A 6,981-nucleotide genomic window follows, 5' to 3' on the forward strand; every position below is an offset into this window, starting at 1 on the left:
TGCCCTGCACTGCACTCTGGTTGACCTTGCTCACGAGGGTCATCAGGGCATTGTGAGAACAAAGCAACGCCTGCGTGATGTCTACTGGTGGCCAGGCATGGATGATCTGGTGAACACTCAGGTAAAGAGCTGCTGCCTGTGCCAGGCCTCCGATAAGTCTGCTGCTCCCTGTGCCGCACCTCTGCAACCGGTTGAGTTCCCTGCAGAGCCCTGGGAGAAGCTAGGAGTTGATGTGGTAGGCCCGTTTGAGAGTGCCACACCGGACTGCCGTTATGCAATTACACTCACAGATTACCACACTAAATGGCCTGAGGTTGCTTTTACGTCCTCGGCTACTACAGCCAACATTGTAACTTTTCTTGATTCAGTTTTCAGCAGATTGGGAAATCCAAGAACCATTGTGTCAGACAATGGGCCCCAATTACTGTCTTCGGAGTTTGCTTCATTCCTAAAAGAACGTGACATTAAGCACACACGTACAGCAGTCTACCATCCTGCAGCAAATGGAGCGATTGAACGCTTCCACCGCGTCCTGAGAGCATCCGTTCAGTCTGCCATCCTGCTACAAAAGCCCTGGAAAGCTACAGTGACACAATCCCTACAAGTGTATCGTGCCACTCATGCTACAACTGGACTGTCACCCTTTGAGTTGTTGCATGGCAGAAAGATGCGCACACGCCTCCATGTCCTTCCTCCACCGCTGAGAAGCATTGACAATGATGTGCTTCGCCAGAGTGTCCTCTCGTCAGGAGAAAATGAGATCATACACTGACTCCCGGCGTGGAGCACGCGCTACATGTTTAAAAGAAGGGGACAGAGTGCGTGTCCGGAAGCCTTTTCATGTTCCAAAGGCTCACTCACGCTACACCAAGCCAATGGCGATATCATAACAAGTTGGCCCTAGGACCTTCCTCTTATCTGATGGTAGGAAATGGCATTCCTCACGACTTGCTGGATACCATGCCCCTGCATCACCAGAGACACTTACATGCTCTACACCAGATGCTGTGAGTGACAACTACACAGTCCCTGAGCCTGACCTACCTGATGCCATGAACTCTCACACCCCTGCTCGTGTCAGACGGCCTCCGAGTTGGCTTGAGGACTTCGTCACGCGTTAAACACACTGTTACATACACATAATTACTTACAATTGTATAGCCTGTTAAAATATTCCTTGGCTATGGATATACTACTTACACAAACACACTGATAGTAAAAATCTTAAAAAACACTGATACTTAAGATCTAGACACACTGATACTAAAGAGTTTTTGCTGTTGTTTTACTACTATTCTCTGTCTTACTATGAAACTTAATAGTGTTTGATTCCATGTCATTACCTATTACTATTGACATTGTTGACAGTAACTGTTGTTACTTAAATCTTACTTGTTAAACCTTAGATTTCTACAGTTAGTTTTCTGATAAATTTTAGGTAAGGATCTGCCTTTATGTTCCCCTGTTGTGATGGAAGTTTCATTCTTAAGTAAAAGGGGAATGTTGTGTTCTATAACGCACCACCACTAAGTGGCGACTATGCGTTGAATGTAAGATGTTTTAGTATTAAAGAAGATTATTCGGAATTGAGTAGAAGTAAAGAAAGGAATGAGGAATGACGTGTCCGTGTATTACTCCTGAACTACTAGCTAAGGATTACAGTTTAGTTTAGTGCAACTACTACTTTATTAATACACCTTACAACATAACAGAGAGAAGCAATAAATTGCTTCCCCCAGTCAAGAAACACCTCTGTGTTCTTCCACCCAGTCTCAGTTGCTTAGACCAGAGTGTTGGTGGGAGCCCCGTAGCACCACTCAGAGTGCAAACGCTTTGCTTTGAAGATCACCATAAGTGGACCGTATTCTCCAGCTGCATTGAGACTTGCTAGTAGGGGGATGGTCTCCCCTCGCTCATTCGTAGTGACCTCAAAGCAGGTTGTGCCTACTGGCGACACCACCCTCGAGGACACAAAATCATCCTGTAAACCAGTCTCAGAACATCTTGAATGCCAAGGTCAGTGATGATAGACTCATAGGTCTTAAACCATTGGCCGACAACTACCGGGTTGAAACAAGCAGCCCCAGCTGCAGAGAGGGCCTCTGGCTTCCTGAGGCCAAGACGGCAATGCCTCTTCATGAAGGCCTTAAGACCAATAGTGGCCTGCCTGACCTTTGCCCTCAGAGAAGCCTGTTAGTCCATTTGCCTGGTCAAACTGAAATGCAAGCTTCTGGATTTCTGGCTTCCTCATGGAAAAACCTCGTCTTGCTTGTTTCATTCTGTCACACCGTTAACCTGTCTTAAGAGGGTGGATTTTGGGACATTCCATGCCCTGGCAAGGTAACATAGCATAGGTCTGTTGCCTGCCTTTCCAGTTCTCTGTACTCCTGCAATGCTCCCTTCATTCTGTTCTCCTTCCACATGTTGTACTTGCCCTTTACTTTTCCCTGTTTGTTCACTCTCCCTTGGTCTGTCTGTCTCTTTCCTGGGTGCCATTCTATTCTGCAAAATGAATTAGTTTCATAAATGAGAACAACTTGTAGATAAGGCAAAGTGCAGAAAAGTCTACACCTACAAACATTAACAGAAGGCTAGGTTTACTAGCCTGGATACCAGCCTGAACTCCGCCCACAAAATTTTTGTTCTGGGAGATTCAGTCTGGAGTCGAGTTAGTTGGGAGGGTTTAAACGGCCCCGAAAAGTGATCTGACCATTCAAATTGTAAGGGCGGGCTTTATACGTTGATGGACAGATATAGATAGAATACCGGTATACATCGAACAAAGATGGCGCCGTCTCGGAAGCTTAGTGGGACATATTTTATATGATTTAAGCTATCTACACGACTTTTATATGTCTACATTGACTCGGTTAGTTGTGTATACGCAAAACGAGTGTTGCCCAGGATTATAGGTCTTAACTGAAGCACTCTAGAGCATTATTGATAGGTTATGCTAACGCGTAGAAAAAAAAAACATCCTTGAGTGCTAATTAAGTAACGTGAGCAGGCATATCTCAACAGATATGACAGCGCATTCATTTTGAAAGAGGAACAGAGAAACGCGATCAAGGCATTTGTCGATTGAAAAGATGTTTTTGCCGTCCTTCCTACGGGATCAGGTAAAAGTTTAATCTATCAGATGGAAATACTACGTTGCTCTGATTGGTTCTAGGTATCCAATTCAGCGAAGAGGAATTTTCTTTCCTGGTTCGTTGAAACACGCCCCATAATCACAGCCCAATAGTCCGGTCTCAGACTCATATTCTGACTAGAATTATGAGTATGACATCGTCAGGCTATAGGTTTACTGCTTGATAGGTCACTTAATATGTGTCGTCACTACCACACAAGGCCTAAATATGCTTTTACTTCAATGTTTTAACAACATGGCCTTTATTATTACAAATTTTTCAGGATATTATTGATATAAAACAATCTGACCCAAATTACAAGGCCCACTACACGCATCTCTGACGGTTAGCAACATTAGCCTCTAACTAGATGTAACCCAAAGCGTTCCAAAATATGACCGCCGAACTGTTCAGTAGGTTTAGGCACAGAATGAGTCATGGTTGTCAGTGTGTTAGTGTGTTTTTATGTATTTTGTGTGTGTAAATTGATTTTTTTTTGTATTAAAGGAATTATTTGTGCATGCGTACATATGTCTTCTGTGTGTGTATGTGTACATACGAATGTCTACTGTGTATGTGTGTGTATCTGTTGCAGTTTTGACCATGCATTATGGTGCAGTTTTGACCATGTCAGCCAGAGATACCTGCAATTACATCACCTCATGTTTGCTTTTTCATTTTTAAGAAGGTGGCGCTATACATAAAATGAGTGGTTATGGGATGGGTTGACATGGCCCCTTTAGACAAACATACAAAAAAACATGTGGCCCTCCTAAGCCCTACAGTTCTCGGGATATTTGTAGAAAACTGTGTCAGCCCACCTACAGGCCAGTTGGTGTACAGTCACATAAAAAATGCATTGTATGGCCCCCCATGGACAAAATTGCATGAAACTGGCATGCATTCAGAGGGTCTCATAATGATCCACCACTTTCAATTTCGTGCACTTTCGACAATGTATGCATACGTTATAAGTGACTGGAGTTGTGAAGAGTGCATAGTTTGAGGGTCTGCCACGCCCACACCCTTCAAACTTTGTAAAAGACTCTCATAACTTTTAATTCCCCATTGCTGAAGAGTAACCTGACCACGTTTGAAGGCATTACCATTAAATCTGTAGGAGGAGTTCAATCACATACAAGGTGTGGAAACAAAGTGAAGTTTCCAACCACCAACAGGTGGCGCTATAGGTGATATCAGTCAGGCATATGTACGCGTTCGGGCCGGATCCAGCGTCCACCCTAAGACATTGTCTCTGGATCAAACAATGTACGCAACATTTATAAGAGACTTTGTGTTTTGTGGCAAGCACTAACAAGTTGGCAAAGTTTGAGGGTCTGCCACGCCCACACCTTCCGACTAATGAGAAAATCCAATATAACTTTTAGTCGCCCATGGCTGAAGAGTAGCCAGACCACATTTCAAGGCGTTACCATTAAAGCTGTTGGAGGAGTTCGATCAGATGCAAGGTGTGCAAACGGCGTCAAAACGCATCTTCCACTCAAAATGGCCGACTTCCTGTGGACCTGCCACCATGGCGTCGAGAGACTTTTTGGTGCGTCCAAGCATGATGAAGACGTGTACCGAATTCCGTCAAGCTACGCCAAAATAACCCCAATGTACAGGTTTTTTTGCAATGTTCTAGGGGGCGCTACAGAGCCATTTTGCTCCATCCATGGACAAAAACTTTACCGAAGATGGACAGTTACAGGCTTGATGTCCCTGTCAAATTTGGTAATTTTTAGAGCACTTTGACATACATGCGATTGAGTTATAAGAGACTTTGTGTTTTGTGGCAAGCACTAACAAGTTGGCAAAGTTTGAGGGTCTGCCACGCCCACACCTTTCGACTAATAAGAAAATCCAATATAACTTTTAGTCGCCCATGGCTGAAGAGTAGCCGGACCACATTTCAAGGCGTTACCATTAAAGCTGTTGGAGGAGTTCGATCAGATGCGAGGTGTGAAAACGCTGTCAAAATGCATCTTCCACTCAAAATGGCCGACTTTCTGTGGACTTGCCACCATGGCGCCGAGAGACTTTTTGGTGCGTCCAAGCATGATGAAGACGTGTACCGAATTCCGTCAAGCTACGCCAAAATAACCCCAATGCGCAGGTTTTTTTGCAATGTTCTAGGGGGCGTTACAGAGCCATTTTGCTCCATCCATGGACAAAAACTCTACCGAAGATAGACGGTTACAGGCTTGATGTCCCTGGCAAATTTGGTAATTTTTTGAGCACTTTGACATATATTCGATTAAAACACCTCATTTTTGCTTTTAAATTTTTTACTAGGTGGCGTTATACATGTAATGACTGGTTATGGTATGGGTTGACATGGCCCCTTGACACAGACATACAAGAACAATTTGGCCCTCCAAGGCCCTACGGTTCTCGGGATATTCGAAGAAAACTGTGTCAGCCCACCTACAGGCCAGTTGGTGTATAATCATATAAATCAATTTATTGCATGCCCCCCCCGTGAACGGAATTCCACGAAACTTAACGTGCAGTCAGAAGGCAGTCAGAAGGTGTCATAATGAACCCCCACCTCAGTTCTGACCTGGTCAACTTACAATTAAAAGTTCACTCCATTTTTGCTTTTTCATTTTTTAACTAAGTGGCGCTATACATGAAATAGGTGGTAGTGGAATGGTTGACGTGGTCTCTTAAGACCAACATTAAAAAAAAATGTGGTCCTCCTAAGCCCTTCGGTTTTCAAGATATTCTCTCTAAAAGGGTCCAGTCCGACGGGGGTGCAACGGATCAAAACGAAACTCAATGGTTCCACGCTCATCTAGTGGGGCTACATGCCCACCAAAATTCGTGCACCTCGGTGTTTCAGTGTCCCGGGAATCGCTGACAGCAAATCGGCAAACAGAAAAGAAAACAAAAAAAACTCTGACTACACCTATATGACCGCCGAACTGCGCTCTCGTGCGGCGGTCATAATAATAATTACCAGAAAAAAACTCAGACTAAACCCATAATTCCTTCTACTAAAAGTTGCCTAGAATACATCACCTAGGTTTTGTGTGGTTATAAATGTGACTTTTTCACTTTTAATGAGGTTATTTATGACAAAACTATTGACACATTTCATTTCATACCCGAAAAATGTTGTTCCAAATTACCTGAAACATGCTGTCCCAATTTACCACACCATGTTTGGTAATGTGGGACACCAAAAAAATGTTCAGATTAAATTATTTTAAACATAATTTCCAAAAAAATGTTTGTTTATTTTAATACACTATTAAATTAAAAAATGTCCCCAACATTGGTGTCTGTCCACATTGAATTTAGCACATACATTTTACAGCCTTATAATAAAATCCACCTAAAGCACATGCATTTCTCTAACATCTTGATTTTCGGGGTCAATTTACTGTTTGATGCTGACCACACCCCCCTCTATGCCCCTCGAAATGGCAAATTGGGGGGGGGGGGGGGGGGGGGGGGGGGGGGTGTAGTCTGAATTTCACTACATGTTTTCATGTAGGCTATGTTCATGTATGTGACAAATAAAGCGCTTTAACTTGAACTTGAGCACAGCCAGAGGCACAGCACACCTGCAAGCCGAACGATCATTCAAGCTGCCGTGCCCTTACTGGTTGTTTTAATTTTTGAGTCAGGTTGCCGCCGAGCGCCTGTTTGATTGTGTATGTGTTTTTCAGATGTGGTTAAAGCTGATGTGTGCGCCGCCGTACTAAATCATGCCTTTCATCAGCGTCAGCAGCACTTTGACCGTCTGTTTACGTTACCGCGTGTCAGAGCGCTAACCATGTTTTTAATAGATTTATCTTTGACCTGTCTACTTTCCCAACACAATAGCCGAAGTTACTCATTC

The sequence above is a fragment of the Sprattus sprattus genome (assembly GCF_963457725.1).
Source record: "Sprattus sprattus genome assembly, chromosome: 1".
Classification (NCBI taxonomy): Eukaryota; Metazoa; Chordata; class Actinopteri; order Clupeiformes; family Clupeidae; genus Sprattus; species Sprattus sprattus.